Genomic DNA, 19,882 nt, shown 5'->3' with positions numbered 1-19,882 from the left:
ATAGGGGCCCCACATGCATGGCACATTTCATGGGGGACCCAAATGCATGCCGTATGTCATGGGGGCCCCAAATCCATGCCACATGTCATGGGGGCCCCAAATGCATGCCACATATCATGGGGTCCCCAAACGCATGCACATTGTCATGGGGGCCCCAGGTGCATGCCGCATGTCTTGGGGCTCACAAATGCATGCCGCATGTCATAGGGGCCCCACATGCATGGCGCATTTCATGGGGGCCCTACATGCATTCCGCATGTCATGGGGGCCCCAAATGCGTGCCACATATCATGGGGGTCCGACATGCATGCCACATATCATGGGGGCCCCACATGAATGCCGCATGTCATGAGGGCCCCGCATGCATGCCGCATGTCATTGGGGCCCCACGTGCATGCCGCATGTCTCGGGCACCCCAAATGCATGCAGCATGTTATGGGGGCCCCATGTGCATGCCACATGTCTCAGGTACCCCAAATGCATGCAGCATGTTGTGCAGGCCCCAAATGCATGCCGCATGTCATGGGGGCCCAAATGCATGCCGCATGTCATGGGGGCCCCACATGCATGCCGCATGTCATGGGGACCCACATGCATGCCACATGTCATGGAGGCCCCAAATGCATGCCGCATGTCATGAGGGCCCCGCCTGCATGCCGCATGTCATGGGGGCCCCAAATGCATGCAGCATGTCTTGGGGTCCACAAATGCATGCCGCATGTCATAGGGGCCCCACATGCATGCCACATGTCATGGAGGCCCCAAATGCATGCCGCATGTCATGGGGGCCCCACGTGCATGCCGCATGTCATGGGGGCCCCCAAATGCATGCAGCATGTCTTGGGGTCCACAAATGCATGCCGCATGTCATAGGGGCCCCACATGCATGCCACATGTCATGGGGGCCCCACATGCATGCCGCATATCATGGGGGCCCCAAATGCATGCCGCATGTCATGGGGGCTCCACGTGCATGCCGCATATAATGGGGCCCTCAAATTCATGCCGCAAGTCATGGGTGCCCCACATGCATGCCGCATGTCATCGGGGCCCCAAATGCATGCCGCATGTCATTGGGGCCCCGCAGGCATTCCGCATGTCATGGGGCCCCACGTGCATGCTGCATGTCATGGGGCCCAAATGCATGCCGCATGTCATGGGGCCCCAACGTGCATGCCGCATGTATTGGGGTCCCCAACTGCATGCCGCATATCATGGGGCCCCACATGCATGCCACATGTCATGGGGGCCCCACATGCATGCCGCATTTCATGGACCCAAATGCATGCATGCCGCATGTCATTGGGGCCCCGCAGGCATTCCTCATGTCATGGGGGCCTCACGTGCATTCCGCATGTCATGGGGGCGCCACGTACATGCTGCATGTAATTGGGCCCCCACGTGCTTGCCGCATGTCATGGGGGCCCCACGTGCATGCCTCATGTCACGGGGGTCACAAATGTATGCCGCATGTCATGGGGGCCCCACGTGCATGCCGCATGTCATGGCCCCCCAAATGCATGCCGCATGTCATAGGGGTCCCACATGCATGCCGCATGTCATGGGGGCCCCAAATGCATGCTGCATGTCATAGTGGCCCCAAATGCATGCTGCATGTCATGAGGGCCCACGTGCATGCCGCATGTCATAGGGGCCCCACGTGCATGCCGCATGTCATGGGGGCCCCACGTGCATGCCGCATGTCATGGGGGCCCCCAAATGCATGCAGCATGTCTTGGGGCCCACAAATGCATGCCGCATGTCATAGGGGCCCCACATGCATGCCACATGTCATGGGGGCCCCACATGCATGCCGCATATCATGGGGGCCCCAAATGCATGCCGCATGTCATGGGGGCTCCACGTGCATGCCGCATATAATGGGGCCCTCAAATTCATGCCACAAGTCATGGGTGCCCCACATGCATGCCGCATGTCATCGGGGCCCCAAATGCATGCCGCATGTCATTGGGGCCCCGCAGGCATTCCGCATGTCATGGGGCCCCACGTGCATGCTGCATGTCATGGGGCCCAAATGCATGCCGCATGTCATGGGGCCCCAACGTGCATGCCGCATGTATTGGGGTCCCCAACTGCATGCCGCATATCATGGGGCCCCACATGCATGCCACATGTCATGGGGGCCCCACATGCATGCCGCATTTCATGGACCCAAATGCATGCATGCCGCATGTCATTGGGGCCCCGCAGGCATTCCTCATGTCATGGGGGCCTCACGTGCATTCCGCATGTCATGGGGGCGCCACGTACATGCTGCATGTCATTGGGCCCCCACGTGCTTGCCGCATGTCATGGGGGCCCCACGTGCATGCCTCATGTCACGGGGGTCACAAATGTATGCCGCATGTCATGGGGGCCCCACGTGCATGCCGCATGTCATGGCCCCCCAAATGCATGCCGCATGTCATAGGGGTCCCACATGCATGCCGCATGTCATGGGGGCCCCAAATGCATGCTGCATGTCATAGTGGCCCCAAATGCATGCTGCATGTCATGAGGGCCCCACGTGCATGCCGCATGTCATAGGGGCCCCACGTGCATGCCGCATGTCATGGGGGCCCCATGTGCATGCCGCATGTCATGGGGGCCCCCAAATGCATGCAGCATGTCTTGGGGCCCACAAATGCATGCCGCATGTCATAGGGGCCCCACATGCATGCCACATGTCATGGGGGCCCCACATGCATGCCGCATATCATGGGGGCCCCAAATGCATGCCGCATGTCATGGGGGCTCCACGTGCATGCCGCATATAATGGGGCCCTCAAATTCATGCCGCAAGTCATGGGTGCCCCACATGCATGCCGCATGTCATCGGGGCCCCAAATGCATGCCGCATGTCATAGGGGCCCCACATGCATGCCGCATGTCATCGGGGCCCCAAATGCATGCCGCATGTCATAGGGGCCCCACATGCATGGCACATGTCATGGGGCCCCACATACATGCCGCATGTCATGGAGGCCCCCATGACATGCGGCAAGCATTTGGGCCCCACATGCATGCCGCATGTAATGGGGGCCCCAAATGCATGCCTCAAGTCATGGGGGCCCCAAATGCATGTCGCATGTAATTGAGGCCCCACATGCATGCCGCATGTCATGGGGCCCCCACATGCATGCCGCATGTCATGGGGTCCCCAAATGCATGCCGCATGTCATGGGGGCCCCAAATGCATGCCGCATGTCATGGGGGCCCCACGTGCATACTGCATGTCATGGGGGCCCCCAAATGCATGCAGCATGTCTTGGGGCCCACAAATGCATGCCGCATGTCATAGGGGCCCCACATGCATGGCACACTTCATGGGGGACCCAAATGCATGCCGTATGTCATGGGGGCCCCACATGCATGGCACATTTCATGGGGGACCCAAATGCATGCCGTATGTCATGGGGGCCCCAAATCCATGCCACATGTCATGGGGGACCCACATGCATGCCGCATATCATGGGGGCCCCAAATGCATGCTGCAAGTCATGGGTGCCCCACATGCATGCCGCATGTCATCGGGGCCCCAAATGCATGCCGCATGTCATAGGGGCCCCACATGCATGGCACATGTCATGGGGCCCCACATGCATGCCGCATGTCATGGAGGCCCCATGACATGCGGCAAGCATTTGGACCCCACATGCATGGCGCATTTCATGGGGGCCTACATGCATGCCGCATGTCACGGGGGCCCCAAATGCATGCTGCATGTCATGAGGGGCCCACGTGCATGCCGCATGTCATGGGGGCCCCAAATGCATGGCTCAAGTCATGGGGTCCCCAAATGCATGCCACATATCATGGGGGCCCCACGTGCATGATGCATATATTGTGGGCCCCAAATGCATGCCACATGTCATTGGGGCCCCGCAGGCATTCCGCATGTCATGGGGCCCCACGTGCATGCTGCATGTCATGGGGCCCAAATGCAAGCCGCATGTCATGGGGCCCCAACGTGCATGCCGCATGTATTGGGGTCCCCAACTGCATGCCGCATATCATGGGGCCCCACATGCATGCCACATGTCATGGGGGCCCCACATGCATGCCGCATATCATGGGGGCCCCAAATGCATGCCGCATGTCATGGGGGCTCCACGTGCATGCCGCATATAATGGGGCCCTCAAATTCATGCCGCAAGTCATGGGTGCCCCACATGCATGCCGCATGTCATCGGGGCCCCAAATGCATGCCGCATGTCATAGGGGCCCCACATGCATGCCGCATGTCATCGGGGCCCCAAATGCATGCCGCATGTCATAGGGGCCCCACATGCATGGCACATGTCATGGGGCCCCACATGCATGCCGCATGTCATGGAGGCCCCCATGACATGCGGCAAGCATTTGGGCCCCACATGCATGCCGCATGTAATGGGGGCCCCAAATGCATGCCTCAAGTCATGGGGGCCCCAAATGCATGTCGCATGTAATTGGGGCCCCACATGCATGCCGCATGTCATGGGGCCCCCACATGCATGCCGCATGTCATGGGGTCCCCAAATGCATGCCGCATGTCATGGGGGCCCCAAATGCATGCCGCATGTCATGGGGGCCCCACGTGCATACTGCATGTCATGGGGGCCCCCAAATGCATGCAGCATGTCTTGGGGCCCACAAATGCATGCCGCATGTCATAGGGGCCCCACATGCATGGCACACTTCATGGGGGACCCAAATGCATGCCGTATGTCATGGGGGCCCCACATGCATGGCACATTTCATGGGGGACCCAAATGCATGCCGTATGTCATGGGGGCCCCAAATCCATGCCACATGTCATGGGGGACCCACATGCATGCCGCATATCATGGGGGCCCCAAATGCATGCTGCAAGTCATGGGTGCCCCACATGCATGCCGCATGTCATCGGGGCCCCAAATGCATGCCGCATGTCATAGGGGCCCCACATGCATGGCACATGTCATGGGGCCCCACATGCATGCCGCATGTCATGGAGGCCCCATGACATGCGGCAAGCATTTGGACCCCACATGCATGGCGCATTTCATGGGGGCCTACATGCATGCCGCATGTCACGGGGGCCCCAAATGCATGCTGCATGTCATGAGGGGCCCACGTGCATGCCGCATGTCATGGGGGCCCCAAATGCATGGCTCAAGTCATGGGGTCCCCAAATGCATGCCACATATCATGGGGGCCCCACGTGCATGATGCATATATTGTGGGCCCCAAATGCATGCCACATGTCATTGGGGCCCCGCAGGCATTCCGCATGTCATGGGGCCCCACGTGCATGCTGCATGTCATGGGGCCCAAATGCAAGCCGCATGTCATGGGGCCCCAACGTGCATGCCGCATGTATTGGGGTCCCCAACTGCATGCCGCATATCATGGGGCCCCACATGCATGCCACATGTCATGGGGGCCCCACATGCATGCCGCATTTCATGGACCCAAATGCATGCATGCCGCATGTCATTGGGGCCCCGCAGGCATTCCTCATGTCATGGGGGCCTCACGTGCATTCCGCATGTCATGGGGGCGCCACGTACATGCTGCATGTCATTGGGCCCCCACGTGCTTGCCGCATGTCATGGGGGCCCCACGTGCATGCCTCATGTCACGGGGGTCACAAATGTATGCCGCATGTCATGGGGGCCCCACGTGCATGCCGCATGTCATGGCCCCCCAAATGCATGCCGCATGTCATAGGGGTCCCACATGCATGCCGCATGTCATGGGGGCCCCAAATGCATGCTGCATGTCATAGTGGCCCCAAATGCATGCTGCATGTCATGAGGGCCCCACGTGCATTCCGCATGTCATAGGGGCCCCACGTGCATGCCGCATGTCATGGGGGCCCCATGTGCATGCCGCATGTCATGGGGGCCCCCAAATGCATGCAGCATGTCTTGGGGCCCACAAATGCATGCCGCATGTCATAGGGGCCCCACATGCATGCCACATGTCATGGGGGCCCCACATGCATGCCGCATATCATGGGGGCCCCAAATGCATGCCGCATGTCATAGGGGCCCCACATGCATGCCGCATGTCATCGGGGCCCCAAATGCATGCCGCATATAATGGGGCCCTCAAATTCATGCCGCAAGTCATGGGTGCCCCACATGCATGCCGCATGTCATCGGGGCCCCAAATGCATGCCGCATGTCATAGGGGCCCCACATGCATGCCGCATGTCATCGGGGCCCCAAATGCATGCCGCATGTCATAGGGGCCCCACATGCATGGCACATGTCATGGGGCCCCACATGCATGCTGCATGTCATGGAGGCCCCCATGACACGCGGCAAGCATTTGGGTCCCACATGCATGCCACATGTAATGGGGGCCCCAAATGCATGCCTCAAGTCATGGGGGCCCCAAATGCATGCCGCATGTAATTGGGGCCCCACATGCATGCCGCATGTCATGGGGCCCCCACATGCATGCCGCATGTCATGGGGTCCCCAAATGCATGCCGCATGTCATGGGGGCCCCAAATGCATGCCGCATGTCATGGGGGCCCCACGTGCATACTGCATGTCATGGGGGCCCCCAAATGCATGCAGCATGTCTTGGGGCCCACAAATGCATGCCGCATGTCATAGGGGCCCCACATGCATGGCACACTTCATGGGGGACCCAAATGCATGCCGTATGTCATGGGGGTCCCACATGCATGGCACATTTCATGGGGGACCCAAATGCATGCCGTATGTCATGGGGGCCCCAAATCCATGCCACATGTCATGGGGGACCCACATGCATGCCGCATATCATGGGGGCCCCAAATGCATGCTGCATGTCATGGGGGCTCCACGTGCATGCCGCATATAATGGGGCCCTCAAATTCATGCCGCAAGTCATGGGTGCCCCACATGCATGCCGCATGTCATTGGGGCCCCAAATGCATGCCGCATGTCATAGGGGCCCCACATGCATGGCACATGTCATGGGGCCCCACATGCATGCCGCATGTCATGGAGGCCCCCATGACATGCGGCAAGCATTTGGGCCCCACATGCATGGCGCATTTCATGGGGGCCTACATGCATGCCGCATGTCACGGGGGCCCCAAATGCATGCTGCATGTCATGAGGGGCCCACGTGCATGCCGCATGTCATGGGGGCCCCAAATGCATGGCTCAAGTCATGGGGTCCCCAAATGCATGCCACATATCATGGGGGCCCCACGTGCATGATGCATATATTGTGGGCCCCAAATGCATGCCACATGTCATTGGGGCCCCGCAGGCATTCCGCATGTCATGGGGCCCCACGTGCATGCTGCATGTCATGGGGCCCAAATGCATGCCGCATGTCATGGGGCCCCAACGTGCATGCCGCATGTATTGGGGTCCCCAACTGCATGCCGCATATCATGGGGCCCCACATGCATGCCACATGTCATGGGGGCCCCACATGCATGCCGCATTTCATGGACCCAAATGCATGCATGCCGCATGTCATTGGGGCCCCGCAGGCATTCCTCATGTCATGGGGGCCTCACGTGCATTCCGCATGTCATGGGGGCGCCACGTACATGCTGCATGACATTGGGCCCCCACGTGCTTGCCGCATGTCATGGGGGCCCCACGTGCATGCCTCATGTCACGGGGGTCACAAATGTATGCCGCATGTCATGGGGGCCCCACGTGCATGCCGCATGTCATGGCCCCCCAAATGCATGCCGCATGTCATAGGGGTCCCACATGCATGCCGCATGTCATGGGGGCCCCAAATGCATGCTGCATGTCATAGTGGCCCCAAATTCATGCTGCATGTCATGAGGGCCCCACGTGCATGCCGCATGTCATAGGGGCCCCACGTGCATGCCGCATGTCATGGGGGCCCCACGTGCATGCCGCATGTCATGGGGGCCCCCAAATGCATGCAGCATGTCTTGGGGCCCACAAATGCATGCCGCATGTCATAGGGGCCCCACATGCATGGCACATTTCATGGGGGACCCAAATGCATGCCGTATGTCATGGGGGCCCCAAATCCATGCCACATGTCATGGGGGACCCACATGCATGCCGCATATCATGGGGGCCCCAAATGCATGCCGCATGTCATGGGGGCCCCAAATGCATGCCGCATATCATGGGGTCCCCAAACGCATGCACATTGTCATGGGGGCCCCAGGTGCATGCCGCATGTCTTGGGGCTCACAAATGCATGCCGCATGTCATAGGGGCCCCACATGCATGGCGCATTTCATGGGGGCCCTACATGCATTCCGCATGTCATGGGGGCCCCAAATGCATGCCACATATCATGGGGGTCCGACATGCATGCCACATATCATGGGGGCCCCACATGAATGCCGCATGTCATGAGGGCCCCGCATGCATGCCGCATGTCATTGGGGCCCCACGTGCATGCCGCATGTCTCGGGCACCCCAAATGCATGCAGCATGTTATGGGGGCCCCATGTGCATGCCACATGTCATGGAGGCCCCAAATGCATGCCGCATGTCATGGGGGCCCCACATGCATGCCGCATGTCATGGGGACCCACATGCATGCCACATGTCATGGAGGCCCCAAATGCATGCCGCATGTCATGAGGGCCCCGCCTGCATGCCGCATGTCATGGGGGCCCCGCAGGCATTCCGCATGTCATTGGGGCCCCAAATGCATGCCGCATGTCACGGGGGCCCCACGTGCATGCCGCATGTGATGGAGGATTCACATGCATGGCACATTTCATGGGGGCCCTACATGCATGCCGCATGTCATGGGGGCCCCAAATGCATGACGCATGTCATGAGGGCCCCAAATGCATGCCGCATGTCATGGGGGCCCCACATGCATGCCGCATTTCATGGGGGACCCAAATGCATGCCGCATGTCATGGGGGCCCCAAATGCATGCCGCATGTCATGGTGGCCCCAAATGCATGACTCATGTCATGGGGGCCCAAATGCATGACGCATGTCATCGGGGCTCCATGTGCAGGCCGCATGTAATGGGGCTCCCAAATTCATGTCGCATGTCATAGGGGCCCCACGTGCATTCCGCATGTCATGGGGCCCCCAAATGCATGCCGCATGTCATGGGGGCCCCAAATGCATGCAGCATGTCATGGGGGCCCCATGTGCATGCTGCATGTATTGGGGCCCACAAATGCATGCCGCATGTCATAGGGGCCACACATGCATGGCGCATTTCATGGGGGCCTACATGCATGCCGCATGTCATGGGGCCCCAAATGCATGGCTCAAGTCATGGGGGCCCCAAATGCATGCCACATATCATGGGGGCCCCAAGTGCATGATGCATATATTGGGGGCCCCAAATGCATGCCACATGTCATTGGGGCCCAGCAGGCATTCCGCATGTCATGGGGCCCCACGTGCATGCTGCATGTCATGGGGCCCAAATGCATGCCGCATGTCATGGGGGCCCCAAATGCATGCTGCATGTCATAGTGGCCCCAAATGCATGCTGCATGTCATGAGGGCCCCACGTGCATGCCGCATGTCATAGGGGCCCCACGTGCATGCCGCATGTCATGGGGGCCCCACGTGCATGCCGCATGTCATGGGGGCCCCCAAATGCATGCAGCATGTCTTGGGGCCCACAAATGCATGCCGCATGTCATAGGGGCCCCACATGCATGCCACATGTCATGGGGGCCCCACATGCATGCCGCATATCATGGGGGCCCCAAATGCATGCCGCATGTCATGGGGGCTCCACGTGCATGCCGCATATAATGGGGCCCTCAAATTCATGCCGCAAGTCATGGGTGCCCCACATGCATGCCGCATGTCATCGGGGCCCCAAATGCATGCCGCATGTCATAGGGGCCCCACATGCATGGCACATGTCATGGGGCCCCACATGCATGCCGCATGTCATGGAGGCCCCCATGACATGCGGCAAGCATTTGGGCCCCACATGCATGCCGCATGTAATGGGGGATTCAAATGCATGCCGCATGTCATTGGGGTCCCACATGCATGCCGCATGTCATGGGGGCCCCAAATGCATGCCTCAAGTCATGGGGGCCCCAAATGCATGTCGCATGTAATTGGGGCCCCACATGCATGCCGCATGTCATGGGGCCCCCACATGCATGCCGCATGTCATGGGGTCCCCAAATGCATGCCGCATGTCATGGGGGCCCCAAATGCATGCCACATGTCATGGGGGCCCCACGTGCATACTGCATGTCATGGGGGCCCCCAAATGCATGCAGCATGTCTTGGGGCCCACAAATGCATGCCGCATGTCATAGGGGCCCCACATGCATGGCACATTTCATGGGGGACCCAAATGCATGCCGTATGTCATGGGGGCCCCACATGCATGGCACATTTCATGGGGGACCCAAATGCATGCCGTATGTCATGGGGGCCCCAAATCCATGCCACATGTCATGGGGGACCCGCATGCATGCCGCATATCATGGGGGCCCCAAATGCATGCCGCATGTCATGGGGGCTCCACGTGCATGCCGCATATAATGGGGCCCTCAAATTCATGCCGCAAGTCATAGGTGCCCCACATGCATGCCACATGTCATCGGGGCCCCAAATGCATGCCGCATGTCATAGGGGCCCCACATGCATGGCACATGTCATGGGGCCCCACATGCATGCCGCATGTCATGGAGGCCCCCATGACATGCGGCAAGCATTTGGGCCCCACATGCATGCCGCATGTAATGGGGGATTCAAATGCATGCCGCATGTCATTGGGGTCCCACATGCATGCCGCATGTCATGGGGGCCCCAAATGCATGCCTCAAGTCATGGGGGCCCCAAATGCATGTCGCATGTAATTGGGGCCCCACATGCATGTCGCATGTCATGGGGCCCCCACATGCATGCCGCATGTCATGGGGTCCCCAAATGCATGCCGCATGTCATGGGGGCCCCAAATGCATGCCGCATGTCATGGGGGCCCCACGTGCATACTGCATGTCATGGGGGCCCCAAATGCATGCCGCATGTCATGGGGGCCCCAAATGCATGCCACATATCATGGGGGCCCCACGTGCATGCCGCATGTCATGGGGCCCCAAAAATGCATGCAGCATGTCTTGGGGCCCACAAAAGCATGCCGCATGTCATAGGGGCCCCACATGCATGCCGCATGGCATGGGGGCCCCAAATGCGTGCCACATATCATGGGGGTCCCAAATGCATGCAGCATGTCATGGGGGGCCCACGTGCATGCCACATGTCTTGGGGCCCACAAATGCATGCCGCATGTCATAGGGGCCCCACATGCATGGCACATATCATGAGGGCCCAAATTCATGCCGCATGTCATGGGGCCATAAATGCATGTCACATGTCATGGGTGCCCAACGCGCATGAAACATGTATTGGGGCCCCAACTGCATGCCGCATATCATGGGACCCCACATGCATGCCACATGTCATGGGGGCCCCAAATGAATGTCGCATGTCAAGGGGGGCCCACGTGCATGCCGCATGCAATGGGGCCCCCAAATTCATGTCGCATGTCATAGGGGCCCCACGTGCATACCACATGTCATGGGGGCCCAAATGCATGCCGCATGTCCTGGGGGACCCACATGCATGTCGCATTTCATAGGGGACCCAAATGCATGCTGCATATCATGGGGCCACCAAATGCATGCCGCATGTCATGGGGGCCCCACATGCATGCCGCATGTCATGGGGGCCCAAATGCTTGCCGCATGTCATGGGGGCCATAAATGTATGCCGCATGTCATGGGGGGCCCACGTGCATGCCTCATGTCACGGGGGCCACAAATGTATGCCACATGTCATGGTGGCGCCACGTGCATGCCACATGTAATGGGGCCCCCCAAATGCATGCCGCATGTCATAGGGGCCCCACATGCATGGAGCTGTAATGGGGCCTAACGTGCATGCCGCATGTATTGGGGGCCACAAATGCATGCCGCATGTCATGGGGGAACCACCTGCATGCCGCATGTAATGGGGGATTCAAATGCATGCCGCATGTCATGGTGGTCCCACATGCATGCCGCATGTCATGGGGGCCCCAAATGCATGCCTCAAGTCATGGGGGCCCCAAATGCATGCCGCATATCAAGGGGGCCCCGCAGGCATTCCACATGTCATGGGGGCCTCACGTGCATTCCGCATGTCATGGGGGCCCCACGGGCATGCTGCATGTCATTGGGGCCCACGTGCATGCCGCATGTCATGGGGGCCCCACGTGCATGCCTCATGTCACGGGGGCCACAAATGTATGCCACATGTCATGGTGGCCCCACGTGCATGACACATGTCATGGGGCCCCCCAAATGCATGCCGCATGTCATAGGGGCCCCACATGCATGGAGCATGTCATGGGGCCCAACGTGCATGCCGCATGTCATGGGGGTCCCAAATGCATGCCGCATGTCATGGGGGAACCACCTGCATGCCGCATGTAATGGGGGATTCAAATGCATGCCGCATGTCATGGTGGTCCCACATGCATGCCGCATGTCATGGGGGCCCCAAATGCATGCCTCAAGTCATGGGGGCCCCAAATGCATGCCGCATATCAAGGGGGACCCGCAGGCATTCCGCATGTCATGGGGGCCTCACGTGCATTCCGCATGTCATGGGGGCCCCACGGGCATGCTGCATGTCATTGGGGCCCCACGTGCATGCCGCATGTATTGGGGGCCCCAACTGCATGCCGCATATCATGGGACCCCACATGCATGCCACATGTCATGGGGGCCCCACATGCATGCCGCATTTCATGGGTGACCCAAATGCATGCATGCCCCATGTCATTGGGGCCCCGCAGGCATTCCACTTGTCATGGGGGCCTCACGTGCATTCCGCATGTCATGGGGGCCCCACGTACATGCTGCATGTCATTGGGGCCCTGCGTGCTTGCCGCATGTCATGGGGGCCCCACATGCATGCCGCATGTCATGGGGGCCCCACGTGCATGCCGCATGTTATGGGGGATCCAAACTCATGCCGCATGTCATTGGGGCCCCAAGCATATGTCGCATGTCATGGGGGCCCCATTTGCATGCCACATGTAATGGGGGTCCCAAATGCATGCAGCATGTTATGGGGGCCTCATGTGCATGCCACATGTCTCAGGTACCCCAAATGCATGCAGCATGTTATGCAGGCCCCAAATGCATGCCGCATGTATTGGGGCTGCCAAATTCATGTCGCATGTCATAGGGGCCCCACGTGCATTCCGCATGTCATGGGGGCCCCAAATACATGCCGCATGTCATGGGGGCCCCACGTGCATGCCGCATGTAATGGGGGATTCAAATGCATGCCGCATGTCATGGGGGTCCCACATGCATGCCTCATGTCATGGGGGCCCCAAATGCATGCCTCAAGTCATGGGGCCCCAAATGCATGCCGCATATCATGGGGGCCCCAAACGCATGCAGCATGTCATGGAGGCCCCACGTGCATGCCGCATGTCTTGGGGCCAACAAATGCATGCCGCATGTCATAGGGGCCCCACATGCATGGAGCATGTCATGGGGGCCCCACATGCATGCCGCATGTCATGGGGGCCCCACGTGCATGCCGCATGTTATGGTGGATCCAAACTCATGCCGCATGTCATTGGGGCCCCAAGCATATGTCGCATGTCACGGGGGCCCCATTTGCATGCCACATGTAATGGGGGCCCCAAATGCATGCAGCATGTTATGGGGGCCTCATTTGCATGCCGCATGTCTCAGGTACCCCAAATGCATGCAGCATGTTATGCAGGCCCCAAATGCATGCCGCATGTATTGGGGCTCCCAAATTCATGTCGCATGGCATAGGGGCCCCACGTGCATGCGGTATGTAATGGGGGATTCAAATGCATGCCGCATGTCATGGGGGCCCCAAATGCATGCCTCAAGTCATGGGGACCCAAATGCATGCCGCATATCATGGGGGCCCCAAATGCATGCAGCATGTCATGGAGGCCCCACGTGCATGCCGCATGTCTTGGGGCCCACAAATGCATGCCGCATGACATAGGGGCCCCACATGCATGGCGCATTTCATGGGGGCCCCACGTGCATGCTGCATGTTATTGGGGCCCCACGTGCTTGCCGCATGTCATGGGGGCCCAACGTGCATGCCGCATGTATTGGGGCCCCCAAATGCATGCCGCATGTCATAGGGGTCCCACATGCATGCCGCATGTCATGGGGGCCCCAAATGCATGCCGCATGTCATGGTGGCCTCAAATGCATGCTGCATGTCATGAGGGCCCCACGTGCATGCCGCATGTCATAGGGGCCCCACGTGCATGCCCCATGTCATGGGGGCCCCAAATCCATGCTGCATGTCATGGCGGCCTCAAATGCATGACTCATGTCATGGGAGCCCCACGTGCATGCCGCATGTCATGGGGGATCCAAACTCATGCTGCATGTCATTGGGGCCCCAAGCGTATGCCGCATGTCATGGAGGCCCCATGTGCATGCCACATGTAATGGGGGCCCCAAATGCATGCGGCATGTCATAGGGGCACCACGTGCATGCCGCATGTCTTGGGCACCCCAAATGCATGCAGCATGTTATGGGGTCCCCACGTGCATGCCGCATGTATCAGGTACCCCAAGTGCATGCAGCATGTTATGCAGGCCCCAAATGCATGCCGCATGTCATGGGGGCCCCACATGCATGCCGCATGTCATGGGGGCCCCAAATGCATGCCTCAAGTCATGGGGGCCCCAAATGCATGCCGCATGTCATTGGGGCCCCACATGCATGCCGCATGCCATGGGGGCTCAAATGCTTGCCGCATGTCATGGGGGCCATAAATGCATGCCGCATGTCTTGTGGGCCGAACAAGCATGCCGCATGTATTGGGGGCCCCAAATTCATGCAGCATGTCATAGGGGCCCCACATGCATGGCGCATTTCATGGGGGCCCCACGTGCATGCCGCATGTCATGGGGCCTCCAAATGGATGCCGAATGTCATAGGGGCCCCACATGCATGCCGCATATCTTGGGGCCCACAAATGCATGCCGCATGTCATAGGGGCACCACATGCATGGCGCAATTCATGGGGGCCCCAAATGCATGCCTCAAGTCATGGGGGCCCCAAATGCATGCCGCATATCATGGGGGTCCCACATGCATGCCGCATATCATGGGGGTCCCACATGCATGCCGCATGTCATGGGGCCCCCAAATGCATGCCGCATGTCACAGTGTCCCCAAATGCATGCTGCATGTCATGAGGGCCCCACGTGCATACCGCATGTCATAGGGGCCCCAAATGCATGCAGCATGTCATGGGGGCCCCACGTGCATGCCACATGTCATGGGGGCTCTCATGCATGCCACATGTCATGGGGGCCCCACTTGCATGCATCATGTAATGGGGGTCCCACATGCATGCAGCATGTCATGGGGGCCCCAAATGCATGCGGCATGTCATAGGGGCCCCACGTGCATACCACATGTCATGGGGGCCCCAAATGCATGCTGCATGTCCTGGGGGACCCACATGCATGCCGCGTGTCATGGGGGTCCCACGTGCATGCTGCATGTCATTGGGGCCCCACGTGCTTGCCGCATGTCATGGGTGCCCCATGTGCATGCATCATGTCACGGGGGCCACAAATGTATGCCGCATATCATAGGGGCCCCACATGCATGGAGCATGTCATGGGGGCCCAAAATGCATGACGCATGTCATGGGGGTCCCACATGCATGCCGCATGTCATGGGGCCCCCAAATGCATGCCGCTTGTCATGGCGGCCCCAAATGCATGACTCATGTCATGGGGGCCCCACGTGCATGCCGCATGTCATGGGGGATCCAAACTCATGCCGCATGTCATTGGGGCCCCAAGCGTATGCCGCATGTCATGGGGGCCCCATGTGCATGCCACATGTAATGGGGGCCCCAAATGCATGCGGCATGTCATAGGGGCCCCACGTGCATGCCGCATGTCTCGGACACCCCAAATGCATGCAGCATGTTATGGGGGCCCCACATGCATGCCGCATGTCTCAGGTACCCCAAATGCATGCAGCATGTTATGCAGGCCCCAAATGAGTGCCGCATGTCATGGGGGCCCAAATGCATGCCGCATGTCATGGGGGCTCCACGTGCATGCCGCATGTAATGGGGCCCCCAAATTCATGCCGCATGTCATAGGGGCCCCACGTGCATGGCGCAAGTCATGGGTGCCCCACATGCATGCTGCATGTCATTGGGGCCCCAAATGCATGCCGCATGTCATTGGGGCCCCACATGCATGCCGCATGCCATGGGGGCTCAAATGCTTGCCGCATGTCATGGGGGCCATAAATGCATGCCGCATGTCTTGTGGGCCGAACAAGCATGCCGCATGTATTGGGGGCCCCAAATTCATGCAGCATGTCATAGGGGCCCCACATGCATGGCGCATTTCATGGGGGCCCCACTTGCATGCAGCATGTAATGGGGGATCCAAATGCATGCTGCATGTCATGCGGGCCCCGCAGACATGCCGCATTTCATGGGGGCCCCACGTGCATGCCGCATGTCATGGGGCCCCCAAATGGATGCCGAATGTCATAGGGGCCCCACATGCATGCCGCATATCTTGGGGCCCACAAATGCATGCCGCATGTCATAGGGGCCCCACATGCATGGTGCAATTCATGGGGGCCCCAAATGCATGCCTCAAGTCATGGGGGCCCCAAATGCATGCCGCATATCATGGGGGTCCCACATGCATGCCGCATATCATGGGGGTCCCACATGCATGCCGCATGTCATGGGGGCCCCAAATGCATGCCGCATGTCACAGTGGCCCCAAATGCATGCTGCATGTCATGAGGGCACCACGTGCATACCGCATGTCATAGGGGCCCCAAATGCATGCAGCATGTCATGGGGGCCCCACGTGCATGCCACATGTCATGGGGGATCTCATGCATGCCACATGTCATGGGGGCCCCACTTGCATGCATCATGTAATGGGGGTCCCACATGCATGCAGCATGTCATGGGGGCCCCAAATGCATGCGGCATGTCATAGGGGCCCCACGTGCATACCACATGTCATGGGGGCCCCAAATGCATGCTGCATGTCCTGGGGGACCCACATGCATGCCGCGTGTCATGGGGGTCCCACGTGCATGCTGCATGTCATTGGGGCCCCACGTGCTTGCCGCATGTCATGGGTGCCCCATGTGCATGCATCATGTCACGGGGGCCACAAATGTATGCCGCATATCATAGGGGCCCCACATGCATGGAGCATGTCATGGGGGCCCCAAATGCATGACGCATGTCATGGGGGTCCCACATGCATACCACATGTCATGGGGGCCCCAAATGCATGCCGCATGTCATGGGGGCCCAAATGCATGCCGCATGTCATGGGGGCTCCACGTGCATGCCGCATGTAATGGGGCCCCCAAATTCATGCCGCATGTCATAGGGGCCCCACGTGCATGGCGCAAGTCATGGGTGCCCCACATGCATGCTGCATGTCATTGGGGCCCCAAATGCATGGCACATGTCATTGGGGCCCCACATGCATGCCGCATTTCATGGGAGCCCCACATGCATGCCACATGTCATGGGGGCCCCAAATGAATGTCGCATGTCAAGGGGGCCCCACGTGCATGCCACATGTCATGGGGACCCACATGCATGCCGCATGTCATGGAGGCCCCAAATGCATGCCGCATGTCATGGGGGCCATAAATGCATGCCACATGTCATGGGGGCCCCAAATGAACGTCGCATGTCAAGGGGGCCCCACGTGCATGCCACATGTCATGGGGACCCACATGCATGCCGCATTTCATGGAGGCCCCAAATGCATGCCGCATGTCATGGGGGCCATAAATGCATGCCGCATGTCATGGGGGCCCCATGTGCATGTCACATGTAATGGGGGCCCCAAAAGCATGCGGCATGTCATAGGGGCCCCACTTGCATGCCGCATGTCATGGGGCCCAAAATGTATGCCGCATGTCATGAGGGCGCCGCATGCATGGCGCATTTCATGAGGGCCCAAATGCATGCCGCATGTCATGGGGCCATAAATGCATGTCGCATGTCATGGGTGCCCAACGTGCATGTCTCATGTCACGGGGGCCCCGCAGGCATTCCACATGTCATGGGGGCCCTAAATAAATGCCGCATTTCATTGGGGCCCCAACTGCATGCCGCATATCATGGGACCCCACATGCATGTCACATGTCATGGGGGCCCCAAATGCATGCCACATTTCATGGGGGACCCAAATGCATGCATGCCCACGTGCATGCCTCATGTCACGGGGGCCCCGCAGGCATTCCACATGTCATGGGGGCCCCTAATAAATGCCGCATTTCATGGGGGCCCCCCGTGCATGCCGCATGTCATGGGGGCCCCGCAGGCATTCCACAAATCATGGGGGCCCCAAATAAATTCCGCATTTCATGGGGGCCCCATATGCATGCCACATGTCTTGGGGCCCACAAATGCATGCCACATGTCATAGGGGCCCCACATGCATGGCACATTTCATGGGGGCCCTAAATGCATGCCGCATGTCATGGGGGCCCCAAATGCATGCCTCAAGTCATGGGGGCCCCAAATGCATGCAGCATGTCATAGGGGCCCCACATGCATGGTGCATGTCATGGGGGCCCCACATGCATGCCGCATATCATGGGGGCCCCAAATGCATGCCGCATGTCATGGGGGCTCCACGTGCATGCCGCATATAATGGGGCCCTCAAATTCATGCCGCAAGTCATGGGTGCCCCACATGCATGCCGCATGTCATCGGGGCCCCAAATGCATGCCGCATGTCATTGGGGCCCCGCAGGCATTCCGCATGTCATGGGGCCCCACGTGCATGCTGCATGTCATGGGGCCCAAATGCATGCCGCATGTCATGGGGCCCCAACGTGCATGCCGCATGTATTGGGGTCCCCAACTGCATGCCGCATATCATGGGGCCCCACATGCATGCCACATGTCATGGGGGCCCCACATGCATGCCGCATTTCATGGACCCAAATGCATGCATGCCGCATGTCATTGGGGCCCCGCAGGCATTCCTCATGTCATGGGGGCCTCACGTGCATTCCGCATGTCATGGGGGCGCCACGTACATGCTGCATGTAATTGGGCCCCCACGTGCTTGCCGCATGTCATGGGGGCCCCACGTGCATGCCTCATGTCACGGGGGTCACAAATGTATGCCGCATGTCATGGCCCCCCAAATGCATGCCGCATGTCATAGGGGTCCCACATGCATGCCGCATGTCATGGGGGCCCCAAATGCATGCTGCATGTCATAGTGGCCCCAAATGCATGCTGCATGTCATGAGGGCCCCACGTGCATGCCGCATGTCATAGGGGCCCCACGTGCATGCCGCATGTCATGGGGGCCCCATGTGCATGCCGCATGTCATGGGGGCCCCCAAATGCATGCAGCATGTCTTGGGGCCCACAAATGCATGCCGCATGTCATAGGGGCCCCACATGCATGCCACATGTCATAGGGGCCCCACATGCATGCCACATGTCATGGGGGCCCCACATGCATGCCGCATATCATGGGGGCCCCAAATGCATGCCGCATGTCATGGGGGCTCCACGTGCATGCCGCATATAATGGGGCCCTCAAATTCATGCCGCAAGTCATGGGTGCCCCACATGCATGCCGCATGTCATCGGGGCCCCAAATGCATGCCGCATGTCATAGGGGCCCCACATGCATGCCGCATGTCATCGGGGCCCCAAATGCATGCCGCATGTCATAGGGGCCCCACATGCATGGCACATGTCATGGGGCCCCACATGCATGCCGCATGTCATGGAGGCCCCCATGACATGCGGCAAGCATTTGGGCCCCACATGCATGCCGCATGTAATGGGGGCCCCAAATGCATGCCTCAAGTCATGGGGGCCCCAAATGCATGTCGCATGTAATTGGGG

This window comes from Phyllobates terribilis, unplaced genomic scaffold (genome assembly GCF_046119375.1).
Source record: "Phyllobates terribilis strain yellow unplaced genomic scaffold, ASM4611937v1 Scaffold_3__8_contigs__length_932513732, whole genome shotgun sequence".
Classification (NCBI taxonomy): Eukaryota; Metazoa; Chordata; class Amphibia; order Anura; family Dendrobatidae; genus Phyllobates; species Phyllobates terribilis.
Note: the sequence above shows the minus strand (reverse complement) of the source record.